The sequence below is a fragment of the Chlorocebus sabaeus genome, chromosome X (genome assembly GCF_047675955.1).
Source record: "Chlorocebus sabaeus isolate Y175 chromosome X, mChlSab1.0.hap1, whole genome shotgun sequence".
Taxonomy (NCBI): domain Eukaryota; kingdom Metazoa; phylum Chordata; class Mammalia; order Primates; family Cercopithecidae; genus Chlorocebus; species Chlorocebus sabaeus.
In genome coordinates, this window is record NC_132933.1 from 121,202,517 (window position 1) to 121,224,509 (window position 21,993).

Sequence of the window (21,993 nt, forward strand, 5' to 3'; positions counted from 1 at the left end):
AGTTAATGATCAAACAATTTTCAGACAATTGTTTTTCCTAGAAACAAAAATTATTTCCATAAAGTTCCATATGCATAAACAGTGAAAACAGAGTTTGGGGTAGTTTTGTTTAAATGGAGTCTTGGTGAGAATCATATTCTGTAGTACAAGGAAGCTCTTAAAGTTTACTCGCAATACCTGGTATAATTTTCCTGAACTATTATAGAGTTTTGTTATGTATAGTTGGTTTTTCTGACTTGATATAATAACTGTACTAGTCTTTCAAATACAATTTGGATATAAATCATTATAATAAAATGACTGATTTTTTAGACTAACTTTATTTTTTGATATTTTTAAATTATTATAAAAAACATGATAGTATATTCTAGTTTGAAAAAATAATTCCAGAATCAAATCACAATAAGCAGAAGTTCTTCTCCTCTCTTCCTCCTATTATTCTCCTTCTCCTGTTTTTCTTTTTTGATGTGATAGTTGATCTACTTTGCTGCTCTGGTGCATAGGAGTAGGTAACACTGGCAATTTATGGCTCCTGAATTTATCATTCTTGCTTCATCATCCTGCTTTGACCCCACTTTCTCCTCCAAAATGCATGTTGAGTTAGTTTGATCATTTGGAGGTAATTTGTTTAGAAAAATACCAGACTTTATAGATATCTCCCATGGCTTGTGACAGAATATAAGGGCAATGCAAATATAGAGTTTTTTGCTCACTCTTAGATGTATGGTTAGACAATGTACTACTATAATATATTTGGCTTAGGCTATTTCATAAATAAAATTTTATTGTATAATATTGCAAATGCTGATAAAGCCATTCCAGAATTTTAATAGATACATGAGTTTCCTGGCCAGATGCGGTGGCTGATGCCTATAATTCCAGCACTTTGGGAGGCCGAGGCGGCTGGATCACCTGAGGTCAGGAGTTCAAGACCAGCCTGGCTCACATGGCGAAACCCCGTCTCTACTAAAAATACAAAAATTAGCCAGGTGTGGTGACCCACGCCTGTAATCCCAGCTACTTGGGAGGCTGAGGTGGGAGAATTGCTTGAACCCGGGAGGCAGAGGTTGCAGTGAGCAGAGATGGTGTCACTGCACTCCAGCCTGGGTGACAGAGGTGAGACTCCATCTCAAAAACTAAAACAAAAACAAAACAAAACAACATGGGTTTACATTTTACTCGTCAGCTATGATAGGTAAATAATAAACTTTGGTTAAGTCTATTTTTAGCAGATTACTTTGAAAAATAAAGAATAGCCCAATGACTAAAAAATTATTTGATGTCCGGCACTTAATAAAACATCTCTTTAAGTAGTGAATAATTCTAGTTGAGGGCAAAAACACATCTATTTTCTACTATACAATTTGTATTTATATCTGCTGTATTACATAATGAAAATTTATCTGTATTTCTAATCTTGAGAAACTGCAAGCTTATGAATCACTAAAGGGAAGATTCACCATGTGTCCTAACTATATTTACTATGGAAGCATGGAAAATAAATACTTTATGTTTAGATTTCTGATCTCTCTTTCAAAAGCAGTTGGAAATCATGCTGAGAAAATGTCTTAGCTTATCCTATGTTACTCAAGAATATGTATTTATTTGTTTTTGTCCAGTGGCTTAATCAAACTAAAGTTTATTTGTTGTTCACATAAAGTCCAATGTCGATCAGGCTACTCTTTTCCGTCTTTGAGCTAGGGCACATATTACACGCAACTTTCAGTGTACCTGAGGTAGAAAAAGAGAGAGTTTGGGAATAAGGCAGGGGCTTTTTACTGCCTCAACCCCAAAGTGATAAACTATATTTATTCTCAAAACCAGATAAAACTCCCATAGAGCTCCTGAAAACCTCAACATTTGCTTCTTAACTATAGTAAGGTTAACTAAGATTCTAAAATTATTTTAAAACAGAGACAGTTTCCCTCTTCCCTGGCAGCTAATATTGTGTTTTCTATAAATCCCACTTGCCTAAGGTTTAAACTACATTTTATGGAATGAAATGACATTTATAGCCAACTCTGATTTTTAGTTAGATGGTTGGATAACGATCTTTTGATGAAAGACTTGGAGATGCCATGGTAAAAACGGTAAACTACTGAAACTATTGATTATTGTTAATGGCACATTTCAGCTGATTGAATTGAGTCAAGAAACTGGTGTTGAAGAGCAACAAATGGAAATGTCAAGCTTGAAAGTAAATAAAACAGCATACCTTAAGAGATTGCATGCAATTTCAGTATTTCAGCTAAATGGAAGTGTTTGCTTCTTTTCCCTCTATGAATTTTTATTTTGAACAAAGGGAATTTTCTATAATATGTATGTAGGAGAAAAGTGAAATGGCATGTTTTTCACTTCATTTGAAGAAGGTGGTAGCATTGTATTCATAGACTCATGCTATATAGCAATCATAGTTCTCATATATTAAAAAAAGGAAATTTGAAATGCCTAGCCAAAGCAACAGCTCTGCCAACAGATTTTGATATATCTGTCTACCCCAAAAGTAGTGATGATTTACTTCATACAAATGCTAGTGAATGAAGACAGAGGGTGAAAACCTTCACAAAATGTGTTTTTCTCTAAGACTGTCAATCCATTTTTCTATATATGGAGACTCCAGCTCTTGCTAGACTACCTATCACTTTTGTCTATCAGCCACTTCCTAAGATATTTATTCTCTCAGCAATAATCATAATTCATACATTATTTAAACATATGTTTAATATAAAGCATATATATTCTGAATGGAATTAACATGATTAACTCTTCTCTGAAAGACATTAGAACTTCCTCTCGTATTATAAAAAGGTATAACTCACTTTCTTTACTAAACTCAAGAACATTACAGTTGTCCTTGTACTTCAGGATAAGGGGATGTTTCTTATAAATATTGTTATTTCTGATATGCTAACTGGAATTTTTAAGCAAATGTATTTTTATAGAATGCCATATAAGGCCTTTAGGAGTGAAAGTTTCAGAATGTTTAAATTGCAGATTTATCCTTTATGTAAGAAAACTATATTCATAATTGAATCAGATTATTTCTCTGTCCACAACATTTTCTGCTTTGGGCCTAAGAGAGTTGACAAAGCTGTTCATGGTTCAAAGTACTACCATAAAACCCTGGGTAACTAACTGAAAATGGAAAGACTCCGTGTCTTTCTGAATATTTCACAAGAGTTTCACAAATATTAAGTGGTTCTCTAAGTACCCCTGAGAGATCATTGTAATATTAGCTTGTAAAAACGATGTGGGGATGTGGGGATGTGGTGACCTTTATGATGGTCATAAAGGTGGTGTAATTAATATATTTTTCTCAGCAAGACAAACTAAGGAGCAATAAATATATGAGATTCCTTCATCTGTGATCTGGGTCATGTCTCAGGCCATATCTTTCAAATCACTCCCTTCCCTAATCTCATGTTTTACCTATGTCTCCTCTCAATCCCCCCCATTATAAAAATTTTCTCCTGAAAAATAAAACATTTCCAGAGAGACAGGTTTGACAAACTTTGAATTGTACATCTGAGTACACCTATGAATTAAGGTATCTTTGATTTCCAGTATGTTATTAAAATTGGGCACAGTGGCCTCCCAGCACTTTGGGGGGCAGAGGCAGGCGGATCACGAGGTCAAGAGACCGAGACCATCCTGGCCACATGGTTAAACCCCATCTCCACTAAAAATACAAAAATTAGCTGGGCATGGTGGAGTGCACCTGTAGGCCCAGCTACTCAGGAGGCTGAGGCAGGAGAATTGCTTGAACCCAGGAGGCAGAGGTTGCAGTGAGCTGAGATGGTGTGCCTGCACTCCAGCCTGGTGAAAGAGCGAGACTCTGTCTCAAAAAAAATAAATTTAAAAAATAAAATAAAATAAAATAAAATAAAATAAAATTGGAGAAGTTTCTCACCAAAATTCTGGCCCACTGATTAATTCCGAAGAAAGAAGAAAGAATGCAATCTTAATAGCACAATTAGTACCTTGAATAAATTGGAGTATCATATTTCTTGCACCATCTGAGAATGCAGAGGCAATTTAAGGGCCCCTAATTCTAAGGAGAAGAAACCTTTAGTGTACTCCTTCCTGTTGCTTTAGTTTGAATTGAGTTTTACATGTATTTTTTAATCTTTCCATTTTGATTGTTGTCTAAAGAGTGTGAAAGTGAATTTTGATATTTTAATTTGCCTGGTGATGAATGCCTTCTGCTCTGGATATTTAAAAATTATATACATATGTGTGTGTGTGTGTGTGTGTGTGTGTGTGTGTGTATAATTTTTCTGAGAACTTTTATTAATTCAGCATATCTTTGCTAAACACCTGCCATGTGTCATGGTGTTAGGTCTGGTGATACAAACACGTTCAGAGAGATGATTTTCTTTCTTTTTTGGGGGGTGGATAAGAGAAAGAAGGCTTATGCAACAGCAATTTATTTCTCTTAGTTCTGGAGGCTGGGATTCCAAGATCAGGGCCTGGTGATGGCCCCTCTTCCTGGTTTGTAGATGGCTGCCTTCTCTCTGTGTCCTAACATAACAAAGAGAGAGAGAGAGCTCTGATGACACTTCCTCTTGTTATAAGGGAACTAATTCCATCATAAGGGCCCCAAGAGAGGTGCTTTTCAAAAACAGTTCAGTAAAAGTACTGGGTTGTATAATCAATTTAATGAGTATCAATCCATATTTTTAAGATAGAAATGAATGAAATTAATAAAATAGAATAGAAATGAGGAGTCCATCACTTTTAAGTAAGTTTCAATGTTGTTCGCAAAACTTTGGTTCAATGGTTTGTGTGTGTGTGTGTGAGTGTGTGGACATACTGGATCACTATGTAACATATATTCAAAAGCCTCTGTATTTTAACATTATTTCTGCCTTTGGGAGGTTCACATTCCAGAGGTGAAGACATACATCCTAAGACAAAATTATAATAGCTTAATGAAAAATACAGTAGAAAGCTGAACGGGGTCTAGCAAAAACAGAAGACTAGGCTAAGTCTTCCAAAGAGGCCAGGAAACTCACCTAGAACAGTGGATTTTAACCTTGCTTATGCACTGGGGGAGATTTTTTAAATATCTCTACTCACAATAGATAGCAATTGAATTGAGCATAGCATGTCCTACCGATGAATCTATTGTCCAATGAGAACCTCTGTTTAGAGAAAGTCACCTTAGAAGAATTGTTAGGAGTTATTTAGGTTCATGGGATTGAAAAGAGCATTTGTGATAGAGGAAACACCATATCCAAAGGCTTTGTCAGTGTGGTAGTGTGAGAATCTGAAGGAACTTGGCTGGGGTATTGTTGCTACAAGAAATGAAATTAGAAAGATCAGCTGGGGCTAAATTGTGTGGAAAGAAGCATGATGTAGCAGCTAGAGTATGGACCTTGTAAGCAGGAAGACCCCTTATTTAGCACTTATTAGCTTATCGTCTAACCTCTGAGTCCCAATTATACTCTTCTATACAATGAGAACATCACAGGATTTTGTCAGGATTAAATGATAAGATATATGTAAAATGCATACCAGAGAGACAGACTATTGGACTCCAAGGGCTCAGTAAGTGTAAGCTGGCTCTCTCTGCCCCTTGCCACCTATTTTTAAGACTCTGGACTGTATCACTTTAAGTCATAGCCTAGTTCTAAGCAAGGAAATGGACTAATCAAACTTATGTTTTTGAAAGATCATTCTGGCAGTGGTTAGGAGAATGAATTGGAAAGATATGAGACCCGTGAAGGCACAACAGTTAAGAAGTTATTTCTGTAACAAGCCAAGCAAGAATTGATGATCAAAGTGGTGAGGTTGAACAAACAAAACAGATATGTGAGCTATTTGGAGATAAAATCAACACCATCATATATTCTGTGGGAGGTGGAGGTGAGCAGAAAATGTGAGGTAAAATGAGAAATCAGTGCCTACTTACCACTTGGCATGATTGATTTAAGGGAGTATCTTCGCTCAATCATGAGTTGCAGAATTCAAGATGGCAAACAGTTGGGAGGAGCGAAGTCAAGAATGTGTTTGATTTTGAGGTAACTGTAAGTGAAAAATCAGAGGTGAAAACATTACCTCTCTTGAAGCAGTGGTGAATGTAAATCTAAGGTTTGGAAAAAGATCTGGGTTAAAGATTTAAAATTGAAGGACATCAACATGGAAGCCATATAAATAAATTATATTACACACAAATTTTTGTCATTATTTGAATTTCTCCATGGTCCACTCAGAAATACTTCAAAATGTCACCAAAATGTTACTTACTATAGTACAGAATTGGTATTAAGTGATACTATTGTCCATGTTATTCAAAAAGACATAGTTATAGGGACCCTCTTAATAAACTAATTGTGAGAAAGGCAAAGAATTAGCAAAGCTTTGGCATAAAATTTGTATCATGGGCCGGGCATGGTGGCTCACGCCTGTGATCCCAGCACTTTGGGAGGCTAAGGCGGGCAGATCACCTGAGGTCAGGAGTTCGAGACCAGCCTGACCAACATGGCGAAACCCCGTCTCTACTAAAAGTACAAAAACTAGCCAGGCGTGGTGGCACACTCCTGTAATCCCAACTACTCGGGAGGCAGAGGCAGGAGAATCGCTTGAACCTGGGAGGCAGAGGTTGCAGTGAGCCAAGATCATGCCATTGCACTCCAGCCTGGGTGACACAGTGAGACTCCATCTCAAAAAAAAAAAAAAAAAAAAATATATATATATATATATATATCATGGAAAAAGTAAAAGTCTTTGCATAATGTATCCAAAATGATGAAAAACTCTTTTCAATAAGATAATTAGTTTCTTCTCTTATATAAACATGGAAATTTTTATTATTCCTCTTATTCTCATATTGCTACTATAAAATCCCTATCCTCATTCACAATACTACTATCTCTATGCTCGATAGATACCAATTGAATTGAATGCAGCATGTTCTACCCATGAATCTGTTGTCCAGTTGGAACCTCTGACTATAATGCTCAGGAATACTCAAGACTCACATGATTGTCTTCTTGCTATATTTAGTTACTTTATTATTTTCCAGTTTGGGACCCTGAATTCCTGTAGATCTCAGAGAAAATCTGAAATGAAATAATGAAAATAATTAGAAGTTAGAAAAGGGAGTCAATGAGGACAAATGTTCAGGACTGGTCTTTCATCTCCTACAGAAAGAAAGACTGAATACAGAAAATTAGAATCCACTTTTGGTTCAGTGATGAAAAAAACAGTCACCCCAATTTAATGTAATATGAGTTTAGCTATTTGATTATAAGTGTTGTACCATTTTGGACCATGTTACCATGGTAACATGAACCATGTCTCATTCATACATAAACATGTTAATTGTATTAAAACCTTTAAAGCCTACTTCTTCTGGATGTTGCCATTACATTAAACAATTATCTAGAATGATACAAAGTAATCACTAAATTGAATAACTTTGTAAATCAACTATTGGATTTTGTAATTTTATATCTAAAAACCAAAAGAAAAGCCCACATTGGTAAGAAGACACTGCACACTGAAAAGTCAATTTCCTTAGCCTCTAATAACCATTGTCTTTTATTCCTCGCAGAGCTTTTGTGAGGATCTTATAAGGTAATAAATATAAAAGCACTTTGAAAAAGCTTTCTAGTAAAAGGTCCTTATTAATTTTATGAATTACCATTAAACAGAAGTCAGACTGAAGATATAAATCTAATAGTATGCTCTTAAAAGTCAATGGATCAAAGTTATATTAATTAATAAAGACAATAATAACTAAATATTTCATGTTTCATAATTGGCAAAGTATTTTTACTTTCATTTTCTAATTTGATCCTTAGTGAAAACTTGTGGTGTTGGTACTCTTATTATTTCCATTTTCATTTGAGAATAATAAAATTGAGAGGTTAAGTAATTTATCTATTGCTACTTTTTTAAAAAACAAGTAAATTTTATTACTCCTGGTTAGGAGGACAATTATATAAACTAAAAGTTTGTCACAATAAATGTTTACTTTTCTGGGATTAAAATCATCATGCATTTTTCAATGATTAAGAGAGGTAATAATAATAATAGCTACCTTTTCAAAATAGTTACTATGTGCCAAGGTGTGTACTAAGTGCTTTGCTTGCATGATGTAATACCATTGTATATTTATTACAGAGGGAAAAATGAGAGGCTGGATAACTTCTGCTAAGGTAACACACAACTACTGATTGAGTATCCCTTATCCAAAACACTTCGGACCACAAGTGTTATGGATATCAATTTTTTTCTGAATTTTTTTCTGGATTTCAGATTTTTTTTAGATTTTGGATTACTTGCATTATAATTATGGGTTAAGCATCCCAAACCCCAAAATTCAAAATTGGAAATACTCCAATGAGCATTTACTTTGAGAATCATGTCGGCGCTCAAAAATTTTCGGCTCTTAGAGTATTTTGGATTTCAGATATTCAGATTTGGGATGCTCAACCTGAATATATAGAAAAGTCAGCATTTGAACCTAAGTTTGACTTTCTGATCTTCTACTAACTCTATTGTCCTACCCATTACTCTACACTGACTCAGCATTACAGGGAAAGACTGAAGATCACCAAAAGCAAGCTTCAAATCACTCATCTAACAGAAATTAACGGAAATATTTCTACTTCCTAAACATCCATCTTTCCTTTACATTTTAAAGTTTCTACAACTACCTCTTGACTGAAACACTTCTCTATGAAATCACCATAACTACTAAATGCAAATATTGTTATCAAGTCCTCATTGCCCTGAAAATCTCATATTTTGTTATTGCTGCTCACTACAGTCTACTGAAAAAATGTCTCACCTTTTGACTTGCCAGGGTGATATATTACACTAATTGTCTCCTTATCTCTCTAAGCACTCATTCCTTCCTCTTTCTTTCTTTTTTCTTTTTTTCACTTTTGTTTTAAGCTCTGGGGACACATGTGCAGGTTTGTTACATGAGTAAATTGTATGTCATGGGAGTTTGGTGAACAGATTATTTTGTCACTTAGATAATAAGCATGGTACCTGATAGGTAGTTTCTCAATCTTCACCATCCTCCCACCCTCCACCCTAAAGTAGACCCTAGTTTCTGTCATTCCCTTATTTGTGTTCATATGTACTCAGTGTTTAGGTCCCACTTACAAGTGAGAATATATGGTATTTGGTTCTCTGTTCCTATGTTATTTCACCTAGGACAATGGCCTCCAGCTCCATCCATGTTGCTGGAAAGAACATAATCTCATTCTTTTTTCTGGCTGCACAGTATTCCCTGGTGTATATGTACCACATTTTCTATATCCGATCTACCATTGATGGGCATTTTGGTTGATTCCATGTCTTTGCTATTGGGAATAATGCAGCAATGAACATACAACTGCATGTGTCTTTATGGTAGAATGATCTATTTTCCTTTGGATATATACCCAGTAATGGCATTGCTGGGTTGAATGGTAGTTCAGTTTTGAGTTCTTAGAGATATCTCCAAACTGCTTTCCACAGTGGCTGAACTAATTTACATTCCCACCAACAGTGTATAAGCATTCCCCTTTCTTCACAACCTCACCAGCATCTGGTATATTTTTACTTTCGTTTTGTTTTGTTTCGTTGAGACGAAGTCTTGCTCTTGTCCCCCAGGCTGGAGTACAATGGCGCAATCTTGGCTCACTGCAACCTCTGCCTCCCTGAGTTCAAGTGGTTCTCCTGCCTCAGCCTCCCAAGTAACTGGGATTAGAGGCTCCTGCCACCATGCTCGGCTAATTTTTTATTTTTAGTAGAGACAGGGTTTCACCATGTTGGCCAGGCTGGTCTCGAACTCCTGATCTCAGGTGATCTGCCCGCCTCAGCCTCCCAAAGTGCTGGGATTACAGGCATGAGCCACTGTGCCTGGCCTATTTTTTTGACTTTTTAGTAATAGCCATTCTGACTGGTATGAGATGGTGTCTCATTGTGATTTTGATTTGCATTTCTCTGATGATTAATTATGTTGAGAATTTTTTCATATGCTTGTTGGCCACACGTATGGCTTCTTTTGAAAACTGTCCATTTATGTCATTTGCCCACTTTTTATTTTTTTGTTATTTATTATCCTTTCGGTTCTGGGATACATGTACAGAACGTGCAGGTTTGTTTCATAGGTATACACATGCCATGGTGGTTTGCTGCACCCATCAACCCATCATCTACATTAGGTATTTCTCCTAATGCTAGTCCTCCCCAAACTCCCCACCCCCGACAGACACCAGTGTGTGATGTTCCCCTCCCTGTGTCCATGTGTTCTCATTGTTCAACTCCCACTTATGAGTGAGAACATGCAGTGTTTGGTTTTCTGTTCTTGTGTTAGTTTGCTGAGAATGATGGTTTCCAGCTTCCTCCATGTCCCTGCAAAGGACATGAACTCATTCCTTTTTATGGCTACATGGTATTCCATAGTATATATGTGCCACATTTTCTTTATCCAGTCTATCATTGATGAGCATTTGGGTTGGTTCCAAGTCTTTGCTATTGTGAACAGTGCTGTAATAAACATATATGTGCATGTGTCTTTATAGTAGAATGATTTATAATCCTTTGGGTATATACCTTATAATGGGATTGCTGGATCAAATGGTATTTCTGGTTCTAGATCCTTGAGGAATCACCACACTGTCTTCCACAATGGTTGAACTAATTTACACTCCCACCAACAGTGTAGAAGCGTTTCTGTTTCTCCATATCCTCTCCAGCATCTGTTGTTTCCTGACTTTTTAGTGATTGCCATTCTAACTGGTGTGAGGTGGTATCTCATTGTGGTTTTGATTTGCATTTCTCTAATGACCAGTGATGATGAGCTTTTTTTAATATGTGCCTACTGTTTAATGGGGTCGTTTGGGTTTTGCTTGTAAATTTGTTTAAATTCCTTACAGAGTCTCGTATTAGACCTTTGTCAGATGCTTAGTTTGCAAATATGTTTTCCCATTCTGTGGGTTGTCTGTTTACTCAGTTGATACTTTATTTTGCTGTGCTTCTGCTCTTTAGTTTAATTCCATTAGTCAATTTTTGTTTTTGCTGTAAGTTCTTATGGCATATTCACCATAAAATCTTTGCCAGGCCTATGTCCAGAATGGTATTTCCTAGGTTTTCTTCAAGGTTTGTTATAGTTCTTAGGTTTTACATTTAAGTCTTTAGTCTATTTTCAGTTGATTTTTTTATATGGTATAAGGAAGGCTAGCCAGTTATCCCAGCACTATATATTGAACAGCTAGTCCTTTGCTCATTTTTGTTAACTTTGTCAAAGATCATATGGTTGTAGGTGTGCAGTTTTATTTCTGGGCTCTCTATTCTATCCCTTTGGTCTATGTGTCTAGTTTTGTACCAGTACCATGCTGTTTTGGTTACTGTAGCCTTGTAGTATAGTTTGAAGTTGGGTAATGTGATCCCCTGTTTTGTTCTTTATTCTTACAATTGCTTTGCCTGTTTGAGCTCCTTTTTAGTTCCACGTAAATTTTAGAATATTTTTTTCTACTTCTGTGAAGAATGTCATTAGTAGTATAACACTGAATCTGTAAATTGCTTTGGGCAACATGGCCATTTTAACAATATTAATTCTTCCTATCCATAAGCATGAAATGTTTTTCCATTTGTTTGTGTCATCTCTGATTTCTTGGAGCAGTGATTTTTAGTTCTCCTTGTAGAGATCTTTCACCTCCCTAGTTAGCTATATTCCTAGGTGTGTGTGTAGGGGGAGTGTGTGTGTGTGTGTGTGTGTATCTATGTGAATGAGACTGAATTATTGATTTGGCACTCAGCTTGAAGATTGTTGATGTATAGGAATGCTACTAATTTTTGTACATTGATTTTGTATCCTGAAACTTCGCTGAAGTTGTTTACTAGATCAAGGAGCTTTTGAGCAGAGACTATGGGATTTTCTAGGTATATAATTATACCATCTGCAAACAGATATAGGTTGACTTCCTCTCTTCCTACTTGGATGTCCGTAATTTCTTTCTCTTCCCTGATTGCTGTAGCTGGGACTTCCTGTACTGTGTTAAATAAGAGTGATGAGAGTGGGCATTCTTGTCTTATTCTGGTTCTCAGCGTTAATGCTCCCAGCTTCTGCCCATTCAGTATGATTTTGGCTGTGGGTTTGTCATAGATAGCTCTTTTTATTTTCAGATATGTTCCATCAATACCTGGTTTACTTTGAGTTTTTAACATGAAGGGATGCTGCATTTAATAAGTCTTTTCTCCATCTATTGGGATGATCATGTGGTTTAGTTTTTTTTTCTGTTTATGTGATGAATCACATTTATTGATTTGCTTATGTTGAACCAACCTTGCATCCCAGGAATAAAATCTACTTGATCGTGGTGAATTTGCTTTTTGATGTGTTGCTGGATTCAGTTTGTTAGTATTTTGTCAAGGATTTTTGTATCTGTATTCATCAAGGATATTGGCCTGAAGTTTTCTCTTTTTCTTGTCTCTCTGCCAGGCTTTGGTATTAGAATGATGCTAGCATTCTAGGATGAGTTAGGAAGAAGTCCCTTCTCACTTTTTTGGAATAGTTTCAGTAGGTATAGTACCAGAATTCTTTATACATCTGGTAAAATCCAGTTGTGAATCACCTGGTCCTGTGCTTCTCCTTATTGTCAGGCTTTTTATTACTGATTCAATTTCAGGACCTGTTATTGGTCTTTTCACAGTTTTAATTTATTCCTGGTTCAATCTTGGGAGGTTGTATGTTTCTAGGAATTTATTCCTTTCATGTAGGTTTTCTAGTTTGTGTGAATAGATGTGTTCATTATAGTCTCTGAGGGCTTTTTATAATTCTGTGGAGCCAGTGGTGATGTCCCCTTTGTCATTTTTGATTATGTTTATTTGGATCTTCTCTCCTTTTTTCTTTATTACTCTAGCCAGCAGTCTATCAATCTTATTTATTCTTTCAAGAAATGCATTTCTGAATTTATTTGTCTTTTGTATGCATTTTCACAGTTCAATTTCATTCCGTTCAGCTCTAATTTTGGTTATTTCTTGTCTTCTGCTAGTTTGGGGGTTGGTTTGCTCTTTTTCCATTCATTCCTCTCGGTATGATTTTAGTTTGTTAATTTGAGATATTTCTAACTTTTTGATGTGGGTGTTTAGCCCTATAAACTTTCCTCTTAATACTCCTTTAGCTGTGTACCAGAGATTCTGGTATATTGTATCTTTGTTCTCATTAGTTTCAAATAATTTCTTGATTTCTGCTTTAATTTCATTGTTTACCCAGAAGTCATCCATAAGCAGATTATTTTATTTTCATGTAATTTTGTGGTCAATCTACTTGATATTGATTTCTATTTTTATTGTGCTGTGGTCCAAGAGTGAGGTTGGTATGATTTTATTGTTTTTTAATTTGCTGAGAATTATTTTGTGGCCAGTTGTGTGATCGATTTTAGAGTATATGCCATGTTCAGATGAGAAGAGTATATATTCTGTTGTTTTGGGGGAGAGAGTTCTGTAGATGTCTGTTAGGTTCATTTGGTCACATGTCAAGTTCACGTCCCAAATATACTTGTTAGTTTTCTGCCTTGATGACCTGGCTAATACGATCAGTGGGGTGTTGAAGTCTTCCACTATTATTGTGTGGTTATCTAAGTCTCTTTGTAGGTGTCTAAGAACTTATTTTATGAATCTTGGTACTCCTGTGTTGGGTGCATGTATATTTAGAATAGTTAGGTCTTTTTGTTGAATTGAACCCTTTACCATTATGTAATGCCCTTATTTGTCTTTTTTTTTTTTAAATCATTGTTGGCTTAGTGTCTGTTTTCTCTGAAATTAGAATAGCAACTCCTGCTTTGTTTTGTTTTGTTTTGTTTTCCATTTGCTTGGGAAACTTCTCTCCATCCCTTCACTTTGAGCCTGTGGGTGTCATTTTATGTGAGTTTGGTCTCTTGAACATGATATACAGTTGGCTCTTGCTACTTTATTTAACTTGCCATTCTGTACCTTTTAATTGGGGCATTTAACACATTTACATTCAAGGTTAACATTGGTATGTGAAGATTTGATCCTGTCATCATGTCGTTAGCTGGTTATTATGCAGACATGATTGTGTAGTTGCTTTACAGTGTCAATGGTCTATATACTTAAGTGTGTGTTGTGGTGGCTGGTAACAGTCTTTTATTTCCATGTTGAGCACTCCCTTAAGGACCTCATGTAATGCAGGTCTCGTGGTAACAAGTTCCCTTAGCATTTGCTTGTCTGAAAAAGATTTTATTTCTCCTTATAAAGCTTAGTTCGCCGGATATTAAATTCTTGGTTGGAGTTTCTTTTCTTTAAGAATGCTGACTATAGGCTCTCAATTTGTTCTGGCTTGTTGCATTTCTGCTGAAAGGTCCTCTGTTAGCCTGATGGTATTCCCTTTGTAGGTGGCCTGCATTTTCTGTCTAGCTGCCTTCAATATTTTTTCTTTCATGTCGACCTTGGAGAATCTGATAACTGTATCTTGGGGGTAGTCATCTTGTATCGTATCTCTCAGGGGTTCTCTGGATTTCCTGAATTTGAATGTTGGCCTCTTTAGCAAGTTTGGGAAAATTTTTAGACAATATTCTCTAATATGTTTTCCAAATTGCTTGCTTTCTCTCACTCTCTTTCAAGGACGCCAATAAGTTGTACATTTCCTCTCTAGATAATCCCATATTTCCCAGAGGTTTTGTTCATTCTTTTTTATTATTTTTTAAAAATTTTTGTCTGAGTTAATTTGAAGAACTAATCTTCAAGCTCTGAGATTCTTTCCTCAGCTTGGTTTTTTCTGCTGTTAATACTTGCGATTGTATTATGAAATTCTTATAGTGTGTTTTTTAACTGTATCAGATCAGTTTTCTTCTTTCTTCAAATGGCCAGCTGGGGCAGAGCACTGGCAGGAGTGAAGTGGAGGAATCCTTGCATGTGTTCACACTGAGAGTGGCAGTGGCCTTGCAGCAGAGTGCCTGCACATCAGTGGGGTAATAATGCAGGTGCCGTTGGCAGTGGTGGCACAGTAGGGGTGGGGTGCCAGTGGAGGCAGAAGGGCCAGCATTATTATTATTATTATTTTTAAGATGAACTACATTGGTGTCTCTCTTGTGCCTTTCATAATTCTGATAATAAAACATTCCAGGTATTAGTCAAAGATTAATGGTATTGAAAATAATTTAGGTTATCAGCATGCGATTTTCATTCCACATGAGGTCCATTTGCAGTTTACATGGTTTTCTAAATTACATTAAAATAAAATGTCAGAAAGTTCACATTTTTTTCATGTTTAACAGCATCAATCTTTAAAGAAAAGTTATTGCACAAAGGTCTGTGCATAAATCAGCCATTCTCTGTAGAGGTAAAAGAAGTCATTATGCTTGGTTATGAGAGAGAGTTTCATGAATGTAAGAGACATAAATCATTTCCCACTGGAGATCATATTAGTGTAGATGGAAGAATGTCTATTTCTTGATAGCGAGAAAGCAACAAATTACTTTTGTTTGCTCCTGAGTCTGTGGTTGTCCTTGAGAGGTCTGTTAGCATGTTGACTATTGACTATTCAATATTAGCATTGTAATAACTTATAATGATCTGAGTCATATAAATATGACCTTTCAGTTCTCTAAAGGTTTTAGTTTTTCCTCTCTAATATCTATTCACTTCCAACACCTTTGAAAATATGTTATTCTCTGGGAGTTAACAAAGAAAGTTATTCTCTGCAGGAAGCAGCATTGCACTTGCTCTCAGGAGCCAACCACATTTCACCTCAATCCTTTGCTCCCAGTTCAACAATTCAATATTGGATTAAATTCAAGGCTATGACCCCAAATAGAATGAGACCTGGATATTTATGAACCACTTGACCAGGCATTCTTCCCATGATTTACTCCATAAATCCTATTTTTTGTTTTTACAGTAGTTTTACAAATATTTGGAAAATGGTTGTGCATTGCAGTTTTCAAAAGTGCAATGAGTAGAAGTAGCTTTTTCACCTGGTATATGGTAAATTGTTGATTCTCTTTTGGAGTGGAAAACAAGTGTTTTTATTTGGAAGCAACCATTGGATTGATTAGACAACCCTAAATTCATCTTTCATCTATGACCCGAAAGAAATTTTGAAATTCATGCAATGTATACACATAGTGGAAAAATGTACTTTTTGAATGGATTCCTGAATGTGACTTTTAAGAGGGACTATTAAGAAGTGGGATCTTCTACAGAACAGTAAAGAGACATGAAAATACAAAAGTTGATAAGATATGGAACTGCCCCAAAGGAGGAATTAATAGTGGTGGGGCTTGGGATGGGAGGATAGAGAGGCCTAGCCAAGGAAGGAAGGACTATATTATAATAAAGGTGAGTACAAAGTCCTTTAGTCATCCAAGAGAAAGGGCACCTTCTGCATCCCTTATGAGGAAGATCAGAGAAGGTATTCTAGTTAACTTCTGCTACATAACAAACCAGCCCAAAACTTCATGACTTCAGTAAAAATTACTTGTTTTGCTCATGAGTCTACAATTTGGTCAAGTCTCAATGGGGCTTGCTTATCTCCGTTTCACTTGATATCAATTGGGGTAGATTGCCTGATGCTGGAGGATTCACTTCCAAGAGGGCCCACTCACATGCCTGGCAAATAGGTGCTGGCTGTCAGTTTTTCTTCATGTGGGCCTCTCCATGGAGCAGTTTGGGCTTTTTCACAGTGTAAGAATTGGTTCCCAAGAGCAATTATCCCAAGGGACAAGAAATTAAAGCCGCAAGCTTCTCAAAGCCTGCCCTAAAAACAAGAATAGTTTTGCTTCTCCCATATTCTATTTGTCAATCAGCGACAGGGATCTGATTCAAGGGGATGGGACATAAACTCCACCTTTCCACGGAAAAGTATCAAAAAGTTTTGATGTCATTGATTTAAAGCTGCCATAGAAAATTTCTTACAAATGACACTGAGCTGAAAGAATACTAAACAGCAAGTAGGCATAATCCCAGACAGGAGAAGTTATCTTTGCTCAGAATACCCTTTCTCTCCTTGTCTACCTGGAAAATTCAACTCTTGGCCAAAGCCCTACCTCTTCTCAAAAGTATTACCGGGCCTTGCCTCTAAATGTACAATTGGAGATATACCAGTATACTGATGTTTTTAAAAACTTTAAACTTTTTTCTACAATCAAACGTAAATTAAATAACTTCCCTTCTCACTTAAAAGCTGCAAAATGCTCATGACAGAAACTATATAAATTAAAATTAAATCTTAAGCACAATAAATATCTCTCGAATAGCAACATAGATGCTTACTTCTTTATTTCACTTCTTTATTTGCTTTTCTTTGTCTATAGTTTGCCCCCAAGGTATTTTAATAATATCAGGTTCCATGTATACCAGTTTGTACCAATTAATATTTCGACTATACCTGTTAATAACCTCATTTGCATAGCTCTACTAATCTGGGCACAACGCAACCTTAAGAAAGTCTTAGATTTCTCAGTTTAATTCATCTCTCTTCTCTTCTCCTCTCTCTCATTTCCTATTTCTTTTTCAAGTGACTTTCAACTAGGTAGAAAATGCATTTCACATCACTATGCCGGCCTCCAGGCTCTATCTATTTCATTCACCCAGGAATGCCCTTTCTGAATTCTTTCTCTCATTTAGCAGCTATCTGTTGAAGTTGGACAAACGATAGAAATTAATTTCTTAAAGAGCCAGAACATCATCTTGAGCAAGAAGTTAAAAGAATTCAGCAAATCAAAAGATGAGTTAATATGGGTGAATCTTAGAGGCATTATGCTAAGTGAAGTAAACCAGACACAAAATGAAAAATGTTGTATGATTCCACTTGTATGAGCTACCTACAACAGTCGAATTTATATAGACATAAAGTTGAAGTAGGTTACCAGGCGCTGGAGGAAGAAGAGAATGAGGGCTTATTGTTTAATGAGTACCTGAATTTTAGTTTGGGATGATGAAAACATTCTAGAGATGGATAGTGGTGATGGTTCAACAATAACATTAATGTACTTAATAGTGCTCAACCATATACTTAAAAATGGTCAAGATGGTGGTACCCCATTTATCCTGATATGATTATTATACACTGTATGCCTATATCAAAATATCTCATGTACCCCATAAATATATGCGCCTACTATGTACCCATAAAAAAAATTTTAGTGGCTAAATGGCCAGGCATTGTGGGTCACTTCTGTAATCTCAGAACTGTGGGAGGCTAAAGTAGGAGGATCACTTGAGCTCAGAAGTTCAAGACAAGCCTCTGCAACATGGCAAGGCCCCATCTCTATAAAGGATTCAAAAATTAGCTGGGCGTGGTAGCTCATGCTTGTAGTCCCAGATACTCTGGAGGCTGAGGCAGGAGAATTCCTTGAACCCAGGAACTGAAGGAAGCAGTGAATGACACTGCACCCCAGCATGGTCAAGATCCCAACTCAAAAACAAATGGTTAAAATGTTCAATTTTATGTTATGTATATTTTGCCACAATACAAAAATGGGGAAAAGCCTATGTGCTTTTAAGTATCCTTAAAAAGGCTCAGCTTCTTCAGCTAACAGACTCTGAAATATTTTTTTAATAGAAGTACTAAGGTATTTAGAGTGTGCAGAAATATCTCATTTTAAGTCAAGAAGTTAGGGTCCTGTTCCTAAAAGCTAACAGACTCTGAAATATTTTTTTAATAGAAGTACTAAGGTATTTAGAGTGTGCAAAAATATCTCATTTTAAGTCAAGAAGTTAGGGTCCTGTTCCTAACCACTAGCCTCTGTGATCCTGGGGAAGTCAGTGCTGTTGGAGATCTCAGGTTGATCTTCTGAAAAATGATGGATCTAGGCAAAAGATATGTTTCTCCAGGTTTACATACCACAGACACCATCTTTACTTGGAAACTTTATTAAAAATGCATTATGTCAGAAGCTCTCTGGGGCTGGGTCATGGAATCTGCATATTTAAAGAGCCCCTAGGTAGTTCTTGTGCCCACTTAAATTTGAGAACCACTAGACCAGATGCTTTGCTTATGGCCCTTTCAGCTCTGAAATTTGAGAAAAAAAAAAAAAAAAAAAAGATTCTGCAAGACAGAGTCTCTGTGCTTTTGCAGGAGAAAGAAATGAAGAAAATAATACTTCCTGCTTGTATTGGAGCATTTTTTTCATTTGGTATCCCCATCTGCAATGGCTAGCCAATCAAGAATAGTATTGTGTATTCTTCCCACTGTTTTGAAGATACAAAAGGAAAAGTCTAAGCCAGATGGTACCTAAAACCTTCCATTACCATTTTCATGTTTTTTCCTTTGCATAAAAACTGTCCATGCCTCCATCGGAGCCATGATCACTACTATGATGTTATACTCTAATGGCTCATGACATTAAATTATATCTTAGCCTAACATGACCAAATTACAATATCAGAATAAAAATTTCTTTTTTCAGGTTGAATCCCATAACTTAATCCAAGTAATACTGGCTGAATTTTTCACAATTGTGTCTCAGTCTTGATTTAGGGAATCTTCTCTTTATCATAAAATGCATTTTGTTAAACGTGTCTTCGTTATAATCAATTTCTCAAAAGTAAAGTTAATCAAGAGAAGGAAAAAAGGTTTTGTTTTGATTTGATTTGGAATGTGTATGTGTGTTTACTGTACTGAAATAGATTCTGTCTGAGACTGTATGTAAGATAAAAAGTACAGAACAGTAGTCAGAGATTTATTACCGACCCCTGACTGACGGTGAATAGATTATCTAAGTATCCTGTAAAAGGCACACCTCCTTCCGGTATGTTTTACAAATTGATTAGTAACTTTCTAGTCAAATTTGTGTCTTGAAGACACAAATTTGCATCTGTAATATTGTGTTCAGTATTCTTTTATATGTAGGCTCAGGTAATAAAGTTTGTCATCCTTGGTTAGTTCTAGCAAAGAAGATGATTTTATTCTGAAACAGGTTTTTGTTGTTTACTTATTTGAGCTTTTTTCTTGAATATGTATTTCTTTGCCCATAAAATATATTGACTTATGGATGTGATTAAAATGGAAAATAATTAGTTGATTTTAGAGAGATAGAGGAGAAGAGGAGTGTGAAGGAGAGAGGGAGGATAGGAAGGAGAGAGGGAGAATGGGAAGAATAGAGGGAGAATGGGAAGGAGAGGGAAAACGTGAGAGAGAGAGAGAGGAAAAAGCAAGAGAAAAATGCCAATCATATCCTTTGCTAGTGTGTAAAGTCTGATAAGCCAAGGGAGAGAGGACTACTCTGGCCTAGTGAAACAAAGGAAAGAGAAATACAGTAGAATATTCTCCTGGTGCTTCACCAAATGTGACACCAGAAGTCTGACAGAAGTCAGGTCAGCCTTTGAGCTCCATAAAACTCAGGCTATCGACCTACCATGTGAGAATCTCAAAATGAGTTTAGGTAGGGGCAGAGGAGTTGAAATCCAATAACATATGCAACAGTGATCACGCCAAGATTGCACATAGAAAGCAAATTAGTCCTCTAATAGAGACGCCAATTTGAAATTCACCCTCTGAGCAGGTTTTTAAGCACACTCTTCTTTTACTTTTCTATTTTCAAAAATGGAACACCACCAGAAAAACAAGAATTTGAAAGACGAGATGAGAAAAATAAGTTGTAATTGGAAACAGACAGAATGTATACACACACACACACACGCATGCACAGGTGATGAGAGAGTAGTTTGCTTACGTGGTATATCTGACTGACAAGACTTTTTGCTCTGGTTGTCTTACAGGAAATGACTAAATCTCATGATGTGAAATATTTTCTTGTATATTATATTGGAAAAGAAAATAATTTTCCCAAACTCCTTAGGGGCAGTGTTGTCTTATAATTCTCATGTAGTATATGCTCTTCAAAAAAGCAACTCCAGAGTTGAGTAAGACCAGACTCGTGACTCAGATGGCATGCTCTGCTCCCTAGACTAGACATTGCATCTGTCTGCCTATACTCACATCCACTGTTAAAGGATTGCCTCCAGTAAAATATGTCTTTTAATTCGTTATACAAGAATCTGGAAAAAAAAAAAAAGTAGGATTCTCTATTTCTTAAATTTAGCAGCAGGTTAATCACTGATAACAATAAAAATAAAAAATACAGAACAACCATCTAGCACAGGTAAATATTGTGGCAAAAATTACACCCTGAAGAATTCAGTCAAAGATATAAGTACACATCATTGTCACGTTCCATAATATATCATCTGCTTTAAATAAACTGTTATGTAGCTGTAGTAGATTTAATGATTAATCCCATTTCTTCTCCACTTTCTGCATTCACAACCTTAACAATGCCTCCTTATGAGTGGAATATACTTCCCAACCCTGAGTCTTAGGGCTTGGCCATGTGATTGACTTTAGCAAATGGTAAATGAGCAGAAGTGAGAGGTGGTAGTTTTCAGCCTAGGCCTTAAGAGACCTGTATATTCTTGTTTGTGATTCTGCTATCATTCTGAGAACACATCCATCTAGGCTGCTGGTCTCAGGAAAAGGATAAAAGACATGAACAGCAGGGCTGCACTAGCCATTCACATCCAGGAGAAGAAATGTTTGTTGCATAAAGCCATTGAGCTTTATTCTACATTACTGTGACCATAGCTAATTGAAATAGTAAATATACTTTGGTTTTTCCTAAATTCAGATTGAAAATAAATAATATTAGCCATCTGTATAATAAAAATATAAAGCCTTTTTATTTTTAATGGTTCACTGCCCTAAACAAATTTCCAAAAAGTAGATGTTTCCTTGTCTAGTGATATCATTGTATTTTATTTATACATCATAAACACACTGTTTATTTCTGCTCTTTTTTTGTAAGTAACATTTGTTACTGCCAATCTTGAGATGATACACACACTTCTCTACTAAATTTTGGAAAAAATATTAGCTACCCACTCCTTATATCAAAATATTGCCTAATAATGTGTTTTGTTTTAATCCTTCATGAATTTCCAGGAGAAATGAACTGATATTTGGTTTTGTAAGATGTATGAAAATAGTGAACATGGACTTCTGGCTTAACCCTTGTGATGATATGG

General features: G+C 36.1%; 1 protein-coding gene across 2 annotated transcripts in view; it reads left to right on the forward strand.

Annotated features, from left to right (window-relative positions):
• The window catches only part of DMD (dystrophin), a 2,258,239-nt gene that overhangs the window by 1,742,591 nt on the left and 493,655 nt on the right, over positions 1 to 21,993 (forward strand). The window lies entirely within an intron of this gene.